Genomic DNA, 17416 nt, shown 5'->3' on the forward strand with positions numbered 1-17416 from the left:
CAACCCACTCCAGTGTTCTTACCTGGAGAATCCCAGGGACGGAGGAGCCTGGTAGGTGACCGTCTATGGGGTCACACAGAGTCGGACATGATTGAAGTGACTTAGCAGCAGCAGCAGCAGCAGCAGCAGCAGGATTACTTCATGATGTCTGATCTATACAGCAATTATATAGATGGATGGTGAGAGTTACTCTCTTTAAGAAGTTTGGAAATGGAGCTAGTTTAGTATTTTTCAGAATTCATGTATTTATAAACTAGGTTTTGTTGTTGTTCTTAGTATTCAATAGTGGTTGAGAGCACACACTTTGCTTTTTGTTGTTTTAGCATTTTATTTTTTATTGGAATATAGTCAATTAACAATGTTGTGATAATTTCAGGTGGCAGCAAAGGGACTTAGCCATAGATACACATGTATCCATTCTCCCCCAAACTCTCCTCCCATCCAGGCTGCCATCTGAGAGCATACGCTTTGGATATGGATTCAAATCCCAGCTTTATAACTTACTGGCTGGATGGCTTTGTATTACTTAACTTTTGTATAAACCTCAGTTTACTCATCTGCAAAATGGGGATGATAAGCCTAGTTTATAGGATTATTGTGAGATCTCCAAAATCCAACTAGAAAAACATCTTTGCTCTGTCTTCACCCCCTACTCTAGGGATTAGTTTTAGAGATTTCTGGGATAGTTGACCTGCCTAAGATCTGATATAGTCATTTAATCATCATATATTAAACACATACTGTATGTCAGGCAAGTGTGTGCTGGGTACTAAACATATGGTAGTGATCAAGGGAAAAGGGATCCCGTCTGCCATGGAATTTACGTTCACATAGGGGATGGAGAAAACGGATCAACAAGCACACAAATATATGATAACATTATTCCCTGGTGGCTCAGATGGTAAAGAATCTGCCTGCAATGCGAGGGACCTGGGTTCAATCCCTGGGTGGGGAAGAGCCCCTGGAGGAGGGCATGACAACCCACTCCAGTATTCTTGCCTGGAGAATCCCCATGGACTGAGGAGCCTGGTGGGCTATGGTCCATAGGGTCACAAAGAGTTGGACATGACTGAGTGACTAACCACAGCACAGGGGACACAGAAAATGGATCAACAAATGCACAAATATATAATAACATTATAGACAGTAAAAAGTGTAGTGGAGAAAATAAGGAAAAGGAACAGAAAGTGAAGAAGAAAGTCTCTTCAAGGAAGTGATCTTAAAGAAAAATGATCATTTAAAAACTTTAGCAGGGCCTTCATGAAGCTAAAGAGAGGCCATTAAGGTTCTTAATGGCCTTAAGAACCCTAGAGAAAGATGCTTCAGCAATAATTCCTGTGGCCTTCCCTGATGGTGCAGTGGTTAGGTCTCAGTGCTTCTACTGCCGGGGGCTAGAGTTTGATCCCTGGTCAGGGAACTTAAGATCCCATATGCCATGCAGGGTGGCTCCCCTCCACCCCCGCAAAACAACAACAAAAAGGTTGATAAGTAAGTAATGGATTTCTATACTCACATGCACACAAAACCAGGACACAGTCTGAAAAAGAAGAGAATGAAAGAGGGGCAGACACTGCTCTGTCTAATAATGTGATAGTTTCTTCTCTTTGGAGAGTTAGAGCATCTTTGCAGGTTAGGTGGCATCCAAGGAAATATTCTTTAACAAGAATTATTGTGTGGTCCTCGGTGAGGTGACCATGATGGTTCAAAACTCCCTTCAAGAAAACCTACAGTGGAATATGGTTGATTGTCTCCATCTGTCACTTTTTGAGGTCTAATTTGGAGTCTCCATTCATTTTCAGTCAGTGCTACCTTTAGGCCATTCCCAGACAATGACTGAGCATAACGTATGTGCTGGAATAGGGCCATTTGTTGGATGCAATATTTCTCTAAGAGATAACTTTTGCTCAAGACTCCTCATGGGTCTGGCCAAAACTTTTCTTAGAGCAGCACTGTAATCAAAGGCTCTTCTTACTCAGTTCTTCCTTCTCTTTCTCCTTTCACAGATGTCAGACCTGCTTTGTAGTTTGAAGGTTCTCCCTCCCTACTTCTCTAGCTCCCTGTGTCCTTCATAGGTATTTCATCTACTAAATCTTTTGCATATCTATTCCTTTTTTGGCTTCTACTCCTTGGAAGACCTAAACAGACAAAGTTGGGACCAGGAGTGGTCAGAGAAAACAGATGGTAAGATGAAATTTGCAAGCCAGGGCCCCATGAGGCAGACACAAGAGCTAGGTTTGTTAACAGACCTAAGGATGGGGGCATGAAGGGTCCTGTAACCATTAGTAGCTATGAAGCCACAGTTACCATCATGGCTGGCAAGGCTGGAAGGGAAACTAAAGAGACTTGACCCATCGGAAATGGTGGAGATGGTTAATAGACCCTGGCTTCCTTATGGGCAAAACAGTTACCCAACAAAGATGCTTCTTAATTTCTCCAACCCAAAAAAGGCAGCAGTGGAGGAAGAAAAGGCAAGTGGTGATCACCCATTAAAATGTCTTTAAGATTTTTTTGATGTGGACAGTTTTTAAAATCTTTATTGAATTTGTTGCAATATTGCTTCTGTTTTATATTTTGGTTTTTTGGCCTCAAAGCATGTGGGAACTTAGTTCCCTGACCAGGGATCAAACCCACACCCCTGCATTGGAAGACAGGTCTTAACCCTGGACCACCAGGGAATTCCCCCATTAAAATGTTTTGATGTCTTGCTCAATTCTGATTTGAGCCAGTGTTCAGATCTAGAACACCTTGACTCTAAGGTGGCTGGGGCCCTAGAGAAAGAACCCTGAGATGATTCAGCAATCATTCCTGAAATTACCCCCACGTCTTTCCTCTAAAAGGACTTGTAGTCATTTACTTAAGTGACTATACTCTGAGAAAGAGGAATAACCTGATTTTTTGAGGGCATTTGGACACAGGGTGTGAACTGACAGTGGTACCGAGGTCCGAAGCAGTTTCATGGTCTCCCTGCTGGAATGAAGGATCATGGGGTCCAGGAGACAAATAGAGTCCTGGATAAAGTCCAGCTCACAGTAGGCCCACGGGGTCTACAGACTCACCCGCTGGCCACTTTCCTGGCCCCTGAGTGTGTCATCAAAATGGACATCCGCTGCGGTTGTACTGTGGCCTGAGAAGTGACAGCTATCGTGGTTCGGAAAGGCCAAGTGAAAATAACTTCCTCTGCATTTTCCCAGCCAAGATATTAAGTCACAAACAATTTCATATCTCAGAGGGATGGCAAAGATTCATGCCACCATTTGAAACCAAAAGAATGCTAGGGTGGTGGTGTCTATTGCATCCCCATTTAATTCTCCAGTATGAGCCTTGCAGAAACTCACTGGATCCAGGAAAATGACTGAAGACTATAGCGTGCTCAGCCAAGTAGCAGCCTCAGTTTTATGTATTGTGCTGGATAAAGCACTTTAGGATTGACTAGTTTGATCTCCTTGCAGTCACACAACATTGTAAATCAACCGTACTTCAATTTAAAAAGTTGTTTATTTTGAAAAATGCATACTTCTCTCTCCTCTGGGCAGCTGGTTGGATGCTATACTTTATCTTCTTAAGCTTTGGCCTGAAGACAATAGTCCATCCTTGGCAGGAACATATTTATAACATTTTTTAGAACTCTCTCACACACACATACAGTATTTGAAATTCAACTTTGTGTCATTTTGGTGGGCTCCAATTTTATGAACTCAAAATTTACTTACAGAGATTATTTAAAAGAAAGTCCATTCACCAATTAATGTTAACACAGAGTTGTTTTGGAATAGATCACCTCAGATTTTTTTCTGATCAACCATTTTAGATGGTTGTTCCCACTGCAAAATCTTACTTATTGCTGATTTTATCGGAGGCCATAAAATCTCATTAACATGGTATTGTCAAGAGGACTTCATGGTCGGCCAAGAAATGTACTGAAAGCCAGGCATAGGTCTGAGTGCGTCAAATTGTTGACCAGAACAAACTGGCATTGCCTGGATGGCATTCTGCTTCAGCTCTGCTCTGTCAGTTTGAAGCAAAAGAACTCAGTCACTTGTGGGCTTGAAAGGTGACTGCTCAGAACAGCAGGAGGGATTTACTGAAGCACATGGCACTTGGAACAAAAAATTGCCTGTTTTTGCCAAACCCCAGAGGGAGAAACATTTTGAAATATATTCTGCCTGGAACTGATTGCATAGTTTCATAGACAGTTCACCCGATCTACCACCTGGGGGCAGTCAACCTCTCTCTCTATGTTTAGTTCTCCCATAAACCACTTTATGACCAAAGAACCAGAGGGAAAGAGTGATTGTCTGGAGATGGGGAGGAGAACATTCAATGATCTTACTCTACCCATAACCCTAAACTGTATGGATGTGCTAAAATGTGTGTCCTTAGTTGCTCAGATGTGTCTGACTCTTTATGGCTTCATGGACTGTAGGCTGCCAGGCTCCTCTGTTCGTGGAATTTCTCAGGCAAGAATACTGGAGCAGGTTGCCATTTCCTACTCCAGGGGATCTTCTCAACCCAGGGATCAAAGCCGCGTCCTCTGTGTCTCCTGCACTGAAAGGGGGGTCCTTTACCATTGTGCCCTGGGAAGCCCATGGTCTATATTATACATCAGTCAATTCAGTCACTCAGTTGTGTCCAACTCTTTGCGACCCCATGGACTGCAGCACGCTAGGCTTCCCTGTCCATCACCAGCTCCCAGAGCTTGCTCAAACTCATGTCCATCGAGTTGGTGATGCCATCCAACCATCTCATCCTCTGTCGTCCCTTTCTCCTCCTGCCTTCAGTTTTTTCCAGTGAGTCAGTTTTTCGCATCAGGTGGCCAAAATATTGGAGTTTCAGCTCCAGCATCAGTCCTTCCAATGAATATTCAGGACTGATTTCCTTTAAGATCGACTGGTTTGATCTCCTTGCAGTCCAAGGGACTCTCGAGAGTCTTCTTCTCCGACACCACAGTTCAAAAGCATCAGTTCTTCAGCACTCAGCTTACTTTATAGTCCAACTCTCACATCCATACTTGACTACTGGAAAAACCATAGCCTTGACTAGACGGACCTTTGTTGGCAAAGTAACGAACCTGCTTTTTAATATGCTGTCTAGGTTGGTCATAGCTTTTCTTCCAAGGAGCGAACATCTTTTAATTTCATGGCTGCAGTCACCATCTGCAGTGATTTTGGAGCACCCCCCCCCCCCACCGCCGCCAAATAAAGTCTCTCGCTGCTTCCATTGTTTCCCCATTTATTTGGCATGAAGTGATCGGACCAGATGCCATGATCTTCATTTTCTGGATGTTGAGGTTTAAGCCAACTTTTTCACTGTCCTCTTTCACTTTCATCAAGAGGCTCTTTAGTTCTTCTGCACTTTCTGCCGTAAGGGTAGTGTCATTTCCATATCTGAGGTTGTTGATATTTCTCCCAGCAATCTTGATTCCAGCTTGTGCTTCATCCAGCCCGACATTTGGCATGATGTACTCTGCATACAAGTTAAATAAGCAGGGTGACAATATATAGCCTTGACATGCTCCTTTCCCGATTTGGAGCCAGTCTGTTGTTCCATGTCTGGTTCTAACTGTTGCCTCTTACCTGCATACAGATTTCTCAGGAGGCAGATAAGGTGATCTGGTATTCCCATCTCTTGAAGAATTTTCCAGTTTGTTGTGATCCACACAGTCAAAGTCGTGTCCGACTCTTTGTGACTCCATGGACTGCAGCACAATAATTTTAAATTATCCATATTTAATTGCAATACGGATAATTAATATTATCAGATATTAAATATTGTCCATATATAATGCTTGTGTGGCTGTTCCTCAGTCTCTCTGAATCCACCGGGAGAAATAATCAGTCTATGAGAGTTAATAAGCCTTTTTCTTATCAAGAAATACAAAGAATCAAGGAGGATCTGGGAGACTATTTAGAGGACCCAGAAAAATATATTAGAGCTTTTAAAGGTGTTACTTTGTTTTATGACCTTACTTGGAAGGATGTGATGTATATCTTGGGACAAACGCTGACTCCTGACTAAGTCGAGTTTTGGGAAACGCGGTTGCTAATGGAGATGAATGGCTTGGTAATGAATCAGTAGGGAAGAGGGAGAATGAGATAGCCGCCCTCCCCACTATGAATCAGGCGGTCCCAATTACAGAACCAGACTGTGACTACAACACAGCTAAAGGAAGATCGGATCAGAGTCATTTTGTCAGATGTATTCTTGAAGGACTCAGGCAGGTGCATGCTAAGCCTTTAAACTATGGCAAATTGGCAAACATAGAACAGGAAGAGAAGGAAGCTTCTGATAAATTCCTAGATAGACTGAGAGAAGCCCTTCACAGATTCACTGAGATTGATCCCAAAAGTGAAGAGGGAAAGTGATCTTAAAGGATAGATTTCTCACTCAGTTGGCTCCAGATATCCACTGTAAACTACTAAAAGGGGCAAATGGACCAAATTGGAGAAGGCAATGGCAACCCACTCCAGTACTCTTGCCTGGAAAATCTCATGGATAGAGGAGCCTGGTAGGCTCCAGTCCATGGTGTTGCGAAGAGTTGGACACGACTGAGCAACTTCACTTTCACTTTTCACTTTCATGCATTGGAGAAGGAAATGGCAACCCACTCCAGTGTTCTTGCCTGGAGAATCCCAGGGATGGCGGAGCCTGGTGGGCTGCTGTCTGTGGGGTTGCACAGAGTCGGACACGACTGAAGCGACTTAGCAGCAGCAGCAGCATATATAATGCAGGGTAATTAAATATTTTAATTGGAATTGAAAGATGGAATTTGTTGTGCTGGGGCAAAACAGGCAATAAATGGGAAGAGAAAGCCTTTTGAGATTCTCAAGCATAATACAGGCTTCCTAGAGTTTTCTTTAGACTATATATTATAAAATTCATTTCATTCAAAAGATGCATGCACCCCCGTGTTCACAGCAGCACTGTTTACAATAGCCATGTCATAGAAGCAACCTAAATGTCCATTGACAGAGGAGTGAATAAAATAGATGCCATACATGTATAAAGTGGAATATTACTCAGCCATAAAAAGAATGAAACAATGCCGTTTGCAGCAACATGGATGGACCTAGAGATTACCATACTAAGTGAAGAGTGTCAGACAGAGAAAGGTATCAGATGGTATCACGTATATGCTGAATCTAAAAAAAAAAGTACAAATGAACTTGCTTACAAAACAGACTCAGATTTCAAAAGCAAGCTTATGGTTATGAAAGGGAAAAAGTGAAGGTGGATAAACAATGAGATTGGGAGTAATATATACACATTATTATATATAAAATAAATAATCGACAGGGACCTACTGCAGGGAACTCTACTCAATACTCTATAATAACCTAAATGGGAAAAGAATCTGAAAAAGAATGGATACATGTGTATGTATAACGGTCTTCCCTGGTGGCTCAGCTGGTAAAGAATCCGCCTGCAATGTGGGAAACCTGGGTTCAACCCCTGGGTTATATGTATAACTGAATCACTTTGCTGTATACCTGAAACACACAGCATTGTAAATCAGCTGTATCCCAATTTAAAAAATAAATTTTGTTTATAGATAGTGAACTATTAGGTATGGAATTCGTGAAGTGTCAAATCTTTGATAAATCATGCTACTGCTAAGTCGTTTCAGTCGTGTCCAACTCTTTGCAACCCCATAGACAGCAGCCCACCAGGCTCCCCCATCCCTAGGATTCTCCAGGCAAGAATACTGGAGTGGGTTGCCACTTCCTTCTCCAATGCATGAAAGTGAAAAGTGAAATTGAAGTTGCTGAGTTGTATCCGACTCTTAGCGACCCCATGGACTGCAGCCTACCAGACTCCTCCACCCGTGGGATTTTCCAGGCAAGAATACTTAAAACCATCCAGTTATCCTCTCTTTTCCTCAAGTATACATTGCTTCAAGTTCAAGAAGACAGTGACTGGAAGACAAGATTGGGTCTCATTACAGAAAGGCTTGGGAAAAAGCTTTGGATATACAGTGGTACATCTCCCCTTTAAGGGTCCTTTTCAAGATGATTTTCCAATTAATGTATGTTAGAACAATACTCACTCTGTCATAAAGCAAATTTCGATGCACTTGTTATGAGCTGAATGTTTATGTCTTCTCAAAATCTGAAACCCCTAAACCCCAATGTGAAGTATTTGGAGGGGCCTTTGGAAGTAATTAGGGTTAGATGAGGTGATAACAATGGGATCTTAACAATGGGACCAGTACCCTGGTATGAAGAGAACAGAGAAATAGCTCCCAATTTCCTTCTCTCCTCCCTCCCTCCCTTCTTCTCTTTCCCTGTCTCTCTGCCATATGAGGATTCAGGAAGAAGATGGTCATCTGCAAACCAGGAAGTGTGCTCTCACCAGAACCAATTCTTGATCTTGAACTTCTCAGCCTCCAGAACTGTGACATAAATGTTTGTTAAGACCCTCAGTTTATGATATTTTGTTATAGCAGCCCAAACTAAGATCCATGATTTTTTTAAATTGGAGTCTAATTACTTTACAATATCACATTGGTTTCTGCGGTACAACAGTGTGAATCAGCTGATGGTGCTAGTGGTAAAGAACTGCCTGCCAGTGCAGGAGGCATAAGAGACACGGGTTCAATCCCCGAGTCGGGAAGATCTCCTGGAGAAGAGCAGGGCAACCCACTTCAGTATTCTTGTCTGGAGAGTCCCATGGACAGAGGAGCCTGGTGGGCTGCAGTCCATGGGGTTGCAAAGAGTCGGACACGACTGAGCATACACACGCACACACACAGTGCATATATGTCAATCCTAGCAGAGACAGACGTCAAGAGAACATAATGGAGTATCCCCGATGAACCCATGGATCTCATGGAGGGGAGGAGAGGATGAGAGCCGTGGGTTTATTTGGGATACTCCAGTATGTTCTCTTGATGTCCATCTTTACACCGGTACTACACCATTATATTTTACTATACCCCATCTGGTAAGACATATCTTTCTAATGCAGTGTTTATCTTACTTCAGAGAGAATCTTATTTCTTCTCAGCCCATTGCTTTTCTTTGCACATAATTTGTCTGTAAATAGTTTGGAGTTTTCTAAATAAGCAATGATATTGTTTGCAATTAATGACAGTTTTATCTCTTTTTCTATTACTATGTCTCTCCTTTCCCTATAGTACAGCGTTGGATAGGAGCAGGGATAGAGGTATCTTTGTTTTTCTTGATCTTAAAAAGAATAATAATCATTTCACCATCGTTTTTTATGTTTACTCTTGGTTTCTAATAGCTATCTCATACTGAGTTAAGACGGAGAATGCAATGGCACCCAACTCCAGTACTCTTCCCTGGAAAATTCTATGGACGGAGGAGCCTGGTAGGCTACAGTCCATGGGGTCGCAAAGAGTCGGATACCACTGAGCGACTTCACTCTCACTTTTCACTTTCATGCATTGGAGAAGGAAATGGCAACCCACTCCAGTATTCTTGCCTGGAGAATCCCAGGGATGGGGGAGCCTGATGGGCTGCTGTCTGTGGGGTCACACAGAGTCAGACACGACTGAAGTGACTTAGCATAGTATAGCATTGAGTTAAGAAACAGCCTGTACATTCTTATTTTTGTAAAAGTTTTTATAGTAATTAGAGGTTGACCTTTATGGATTTTTAAAAATCTATTAAGTGGATCATATGATTTTCTCCTTTAATATGTTAAAATGTTAAATTATGTTAATCAATTTTTAATATTAAAATAATCTCATATCCCTGAGCTGTATTCAACATTTATTGTTTTTATAGGTTTAGAATACATAAATATGTTTTTAGAATATATTGCCTGATTTGTATAAAATAGCATCACTGACTCAATGGAGAATAATTTGAGCAAACTTCAGGAGATAGTGGAGGACAGAGAAGACTGGTGTGCTGCAGTCCCATGGGGTGGCAAAGAGTCAGACATGACTTAGTGACTGAACAACACCAAGGAAAACACATCACTTCCATTTCCTGGTTCAAGGAACATAATTGATAGCCCCCACTATCATCCCTCTGGATTCACCACCACATTTGAGTCAAGGACACACTTCCCCTGGGCTGCTCCCAAACCAGTGACTGAACACGGTAAAGATACTAGCACTGATCCATTACTGTGGGACAGGGACTCCTCTAAGCAGCCCCGACTGACTTGTGCCCCTTCCCTAGGACCTCCTAAAACTTTCTTAAATCTGCACTGCATCTGAGACTGCCCCTACTATTCCATCCTTCTCTCTCCTTTCACTACTGTCATGCCTATATTGCAACCTAAAAGCTCACGTATCTCTTCCTATGTCTTCCTATTTGTCCATCAGAATATATCTCTTGTACACCTAATTCCATCTTTGGCTGTTCAGAGAACCTCAGCCAACACAAGTTGGGTTTGCTGATGTTTTGTGAGGATATTTATATCTCTATCCATGAATAATGTTGACCAGTAGTGTTTGTCTCTACTGGGTCTTTGTCTAGTTTGGGGATTAAGATTGTGCTGTATTCATATAAATAGTTAGAAAAGTTTCTCTTAGTTTTATGATTTGAAAGTGTTTGTGATGATTTGGAATGTATCGATTACACTTTTGGTGGAATTCAACTGCTGGGAATCTGTTCTTAATGTTTTCTTTTAAGAAAGATTATTCAGATTTTCTTTATCATCTTAAGTCAGTTTTGATTGGGACTTTTGATTTCAAACTCTATGGCTATCTGTATTTTCCAAAGATGGCTACAACATTCTCTCATTCCACATGCTCTTCTCTAATATGACCTTGCCAGTCTCACCTTGAGAGGTGGAGTCTATTTCTCCACCCTTGAATTTGGGTGGTCTCTGTGACTGATTTGACTGAGGGAGTGCAGTGGAAATTATGCTGTGTTATTTACAGACGTATTTCTTATCAAACCTGGACATTTGTGCTTCCTGGCTCTTAGCAGTGAGTCACACGGTAAAAAGTATTACTGTCCTCAGACCATGCTGTTAGAAGCCTAAACCATGGATTATGAGACAATATATGGAAAGTGAAAGAGGCCTTGGAACACTGAAGGAAGAGACTTAAGAATGAATAAGTCATATTCTATGTCAAGTCCAATCAGGGCTTCAGATGACCCCAGCCTTAGATACCACCTGACAGTAGTTGCAGGCTCCCCGGCTGAGCCTGCTCAACCCATGGAAAAATGAATTATTGTTGTAAGCTGCTGAGTTTTATAATTGTATCTTTCATAGTGGCAACAGATAACTGAGTACCCGTCTTCTCCATGAAAAAAACCGTTAATAGCTGGAGTAAACACATACACACACTCATCCATGCAAGCAACTGTGTAAATGTTTTGAGGGCAACCAATACAGTCAAGAATGGAGATTAACGGTTATATCCCTTGGGAGAAACAAAGATTCCAAAGTGAAACCCACATTCACTTGGTTTTTCCCATGAAGGCAATGTCAAAATGAAGGAGAGACTGCAGACATAAAATGGTAGTCTTTCTGGGCTAAGTTGACAGAGAAACATTCAAATTGTTGGCCACCTCCAAAGCTGTATATGTTCAGGGTGAGATTTCAAGAAACCCAGCAGAAAATAGTAGCAGGGAAATTAAAAGCTGGGCAGAGATTTCAACACCTGCATAATTCTGGAGAAACGGAGGCCGGAGTTTCTGCCAAAGTGGAAGGGCTTTGGGAAACACATGCAGGCTGTAGCTGAGATCCAGAAATGTCCCATCCTGAGGCTAAGGATCACACCTGAGAGATGAGGACCAGAACTAAGATGATGGGGTTAAAATAGTCAAAGACTAACAAAAGTTGAAACTAAGTCTTACCAGGATCAAGATGACATGCAAGTACTCTATTTGCCTATGAAAAGAAGACTTCTCTTCATTTTTAGAGAATGAAAATATTGTTCAGAGCCTAAACAAGCATCATTTAAAATCTTCAGTATCCAGTAAAAAATAATGAGGCAGGTTAAAATAATCAAAACCCCAAAACAAAAACCCAAAGAGAAAACAGACCCTATAAACAAAATAATATGTGATTCACATATTGACATTAGCAGACAGACCTTTAAACCAATATTACAAAATAGTGTAATTACAATTAGGACTTCCCTGGTGTTCTAGTGGTCAAGAATCTGCTCTGCAACATAAGGGATGCATGTTTGATGCCTGCTCGGGTGACTAATATCCCACATGCTGCAGAGCAACCACTGAGCTCACCTGCCACAACTAGAGAGTCTATGTGCTGCAACGAAAGATCCCACATGATGCAGTGAAGCTCCTGCATGCCACAGCTAAGACCCGATACAGCCAAATAAATAATAAAATTTGCAATCAATGTGATAAAGGAAAATAGAGGGAAGTTTCATATTCTGGAGATACAGGGGCCCATGTCAAGTTAAGATCAACATCAAAGACGAGAAGCCACAGTCTGAATGCCAAGGACAGAACAAGACCCTTTTCCTGGTTAGGTCAGCTTAAGGAGCGCTACATGGATGTGAAGTGACCTGTGTAGCTGCTTTGCAACATCTGTGAAGTAAAATGCATCCAAACCCTCATAACAACACCCCCTGTTTGCTTTAGTCAATTCAGACTGTCATAACATAATACCATGGACTGGGGACTTAAACAGTAGAAATTTACTTCTCACAGTTCTGGAGTCTGGAAGTTCAGTTCAGTTCAGTCACTCAGTCGTGTCCGATTCTTTGTGACCCCATGAATCGCAGCACGCCAGGCCTCCCTGTCCATCACCAACTCCCGGAGTTCACTCAGACTCGCGTCCATCGAGTCCGTGATGCCATCCAGCCATCTCATCCTCGGTCGGCCCCTCCTCCTCCTGCCTCCAATCCCTCCCAGCATCAGAGTCTTTTCCAGTGAGTCAACTCTTCGCATGAGGTGGCCAAAGTACTGGAGTTTCAGCTTTAGCATCATTCCTTCCAAAGAAATCCCAGGGCTGATCTCCTTCAGAATGGACTGGTTGGATCAAGGCACCAGTAGATCTGGTGTCTGATGAGAACCTGCTTCCTCTAGATCAGCAGTCCTCAACTTTTTGGCACCAGGGACCAGTTTTAAGGAAGACAATTTTTTTCCATGGATCTGGGGTCAGGGGAAGGGGCAAGGATGGTTTTGGGATGATACTCGTAATAAGGAGCATGCAACCTAGATCCCTCTTATGAGAATCTAATGCCACCACTGATCTGAGAGGAGGCCGTAATGCTAGCAATGGGGAGTGGCTGTAAACACAGATGAAGCTTTGCTTGCTCACTTGCTGCTCACTTCCTGCCATACAGCCTGGTTCCTAACAGGCCTGGCACTTGTCCACAGACCAGGGCTTGGGGACCCCTGCTCTATAGGGCTTCTCTTTGTATCTCATGGGGTGGAACACAGAATAAAGGGAAAGCAAGCTCTCTGTGTCTTTTTATAAGGGTACTAATCCCTTATTAGTACCCTTATACCCTTATTAGTACCCTTATAATACTAAGGTATTCAAGAGGGCTCCATCTCATGAATTACCTCCCACAATTAATTAATCACCTTCCAAAGGCCCCACCTCCTAAAGCCATCATGCTGGGGATTAGGATTTCAACATATGAATTTGAGGAGGGGACATGACCATTCATTACATAGCTTTGTTCTTCTCCAGTTATGGGTAGACTATGAACTCAATAAGGGAACTGACTTTGTGATTGTCCAGCCAACACCCAGTGAGTGCCTGACACATACAGGGAACTTGAACTTCCTATGAGTCTGTAGGTTTAGACTAGTCTTCTTGGACTGAAGAGAATCTTCATCTGAGAGCAGCCTATTAGATTCTGTTGACTCCCCCAGAGCCTTCCATGGTTGTCTGCTCCCCTTCTACTGTGCCCTAAAAGAAATACTCGCCTTATAGGATAACTGTGTGGAGCAAGTCTCCAGAGCATTTATCTCGAATTGTTCTCTACCATGAGAGGGTGTTTAAAAAAAACCAGAGACATTGACCAGTCACATGTGGCCACAAATCTTTAAGCAGTGTATTCACCATCAGTGACTTTGCAAACTTAGGGCCTTTTGCAGACCTCCATCACAGACCTATTTCAAATACAGACAAGGAGAATGGTCTCCCAGTGTTTAACAGTGACCCTGTTCAGGGCTGAATTTGTGTCCTTTGTCCCAAGGTACCCCCCCCACCCCAACCCCTTCTGCTATTCTTAGGTTGGTGTCTTAATCCTCCATTAACTCAGAATGTGACTGTATTTGGAAATAGTGTCTTTAAAGAGGTGATTCAGATAAAATGAGGTCCTACAGGTGGTTCCTAATCCATTATGACTGGTTTCCTTATAAGAAGGGATAATCTAAGGGGAGAGTTTTCAGAAGAAACCAACACTGCTGATAGCTTGACTTTGGATGTCTAGCCTGCAGAACTGTGCGAAAATTCATTTCTGTAGTTGAAGCCGCCTCTTCTGTGGTACTTTGTTATGCCCCGCCCCAGTGGATATATGGAGACCCTTTTTTTAGCTGAAGCCTGGCAGGGTGGAGTGAGAGCCTTCTTTGGGGCAAAGTGTCTGCTTCAACCTTGTTTTCCTCAGGAAGAAACCAGGGGAAGCTACTTGTCCCGCTGCCACTCCCCCTCACCTCACACCCACCTCCCCGCTCAGTCCAACAGCCTTGGGAATGAGATTTGTCTCCTAGCTCCTTTGTCAGAGGCCGGTCATGGGGAGGTGAGGCTCACATCAGACATGCTGTAACTGAGAGGACCATTTGTCTCAGTCACCAGCCACCTCTTCCATCTGTCACAGTGGTGAGAAACCTCAGAAAGACTTCATTCTCACCTGATTTCCACAGACTGCACCATCCCCTTGGTCACTTTCCCGAGACTTCGCATTCTCCTCTCCCCATCCCCTACTATTTTTTTTTTACCTCCTTTAATCTAATGTTATGCATAAAAGAACCAAGCATTCATCTTTGTTTCATTATAGTGGTGAGAACATCCTTTCTTTTTATTAGTTTTTCAAAGTTGAAGGTAAGGACAACACTAACAGTAGGACTAATGATAAAAATTAAAAAGACTTACATAGATTTCAATTCCTATAATGTGGGCCCTAGGGTTGTTTTTTTTTTTTTTTCCCCACTAAAGGCTGGTTTCTGACAGTTGGAGATAAGGGAGATGAGCTCATCTTTTTCATTTAAGGGAGGTGATTTTTAGAAAGAGCTGTAAGGGAGTTTTGAAGGTGGGGAGCCCACTAGTCTCAAGATATTTGGCAGAACTTGTCATCTTGGTTCCTTTTCCCCAGGGGTAGGGGGACACAAGGGAAACTAAGCTTTATTTATTTATTAATATGAAAGTTATATGCTTGAAGAAAACCAGTGTGAGCCTGGTGTCTTCCCTGCATGATCCTAAGCCAAAGGTAGGGTACAAATGATGAGACAGGAAAAATATGGCTAGGAGGCTGAGAGGGATGTGATGAAAATGGCTAAAGAACAACAGAAACAAAAAATCAAATAAAATTTCTTCAGAGTCCAAGCACCTGGATGTTTCCTCTGGTGATACACATGTCAGTTGTTCAAATATGGGGGTGGGGTGAGGTATGGGATGCAGGACCACTCCAGGAATCACAGCAGTAATACCTTTTCCTGTGATATTATGCTAAGGGTAGGATGACCAATAGGTGGAATCTATTATTCAAATTAGTACACTTGTGAGCCTGAAAAGGGGGCATTTTAATCAGTAAGCATAAACCAAGACCATCCTACGCAGACTAGGATGTAAAGCAACTTGACTAGGGGTCACTTCCTAGGCCAATTCTTTGTTTATTCACACAGTACCCACCATAAAAAAATGATGAAAATCATAGCTAATGTTACTTAGCACAGTGCCTGGCATTTGAGTAAACAAAGTGTAAACCATCTTACTTTCTCCTCCATCAACTCTACAGAGAGATAGATGTAAGCACTTAAAAATTACAAGGAGGTACTTCCCTGATAGACCAGTAGTTAGGACTCTGCACTTCTCCTGCAGAAGGCATGAGTTCCATTCCTGGTTGAGGAATTAAGATCCCTCATGCTGAGTGGCCAAAAAAGAAATAAATAAAATAATTATAAGGAATGCCTATCACAGCATTCCTGGAGAAGAGGGAATCACAGTAATACAGGAAATTGGGACTTAAAGAAGTCTAGGAACTTCTTACTGAGAGGAAATTTTCCTCCAGAACACACAATGGGCCATTAGAACTCACATTGCTTCCAGGCCAAACCCTCCCTCTTTTATTTATCTAAACTTTAGAAGGCAATGGCACCCCACTCCAGTACTCTTGCCTGGAAAACCCCATGGACGGAGGAGCCTGGAAGGCTGAAGTCTATGGCATCACTGAGGATTGGACACGACTGGCTGACTTCACTTTCACTTTCATCCATTGGAGAAGGCAATGGCAACCCACTCCAGTACTCTTGCCTGGAAAATCCCATGGACTGAGGAGCCTGGTAGGCTGCAGTCCATGGGGTCGCTAAGAGTTGGACATGACTGAGCGACTTCACTTTCACTTTATCCCTCTTCCTAAACTCTGCTCACATTGTGTGACCTATAGGAAGCTTTTCATGACCATAGTACTTCATGCTTATTGCCCCAGATTTTGAAAGCTGATTAGAAATTAGCGTCATTCTACCACTTGTTAATTTTATCGCCCAAGGAACAGGTAAGGATTTTCCTTTATTGCGTGTCTAACATCAGTTCCTCAAGCACAAGTCTTTAAACATATCTGTAAGTAGATATATGTTATATTAATACATTTGGGCTTCCCAGGTAACTCAGTGGGAAAGAATCTTCTAGCCAATGCAAGGAGACATAGTTCCATCCCTGGGTCAAGAAGATCCTCTGGAGTAGGAAATGGCCATCCACTCCAGTATTCTTCCCTGGGAAATCCCATGGACAGAGGAGCCTGGAGTGCAATAGCCCATCGGGTCGCAGAGTCGGACATGACTGAGCTCACGCATGCATGCAGATATATACATTTAGGCATCACATAAAGTTATACACAGAAAACCTGGGTAGTTTCTGGTGTTGAAACTAAATGAATTTGTTCCATTTCTATGTTGCTAATGGAAGATGCAGCCCTTACATCCTGGCTGTTGTCTACACTTTAACCCCCATAGTAGAGTTTGTGCCACTCATGCTGCACATACCAAAATGCAGTTTTCGTTTTAGTCAGGTTTTTCGCTTTAGGATGTCTGTTTGTTAGAACTGGACTCACACATGGATATGGACCTAGCTGAACTCATTTTATGAAAAGACCTAGTGTCACTGAGAGTTATTTTATAACATCTATTTGTAAGTTTAAAAAGCAACTGAATTGCAAAGAAGCAAGGTCTACCTAAAATGACCAAATTTAAAACTCAGTTTCAAGCATAAAGTTGAATTTCTCAAGTTAACCTAACCTTGATTTTGTGGCAGTTTGACCAATAAATACTTGGTCCAATTCTTGACCAAA

This window comes from Oryx dammah, unplaced genomic scaffold, assembly GCF_014754425.2.
Source record: "Oryx dammah isolate SB20612 unplaced genomic scaffold, SCBI_Odam_1.1 HiC_scaffold_10, whole genome shotgun sequence".
NCBI classification, from domain to species: Eukaryota; Metazoa; Chordata; class Mammalia; order Artiodactyla; family Bovidae; genus Oryx; species Oryx dammah.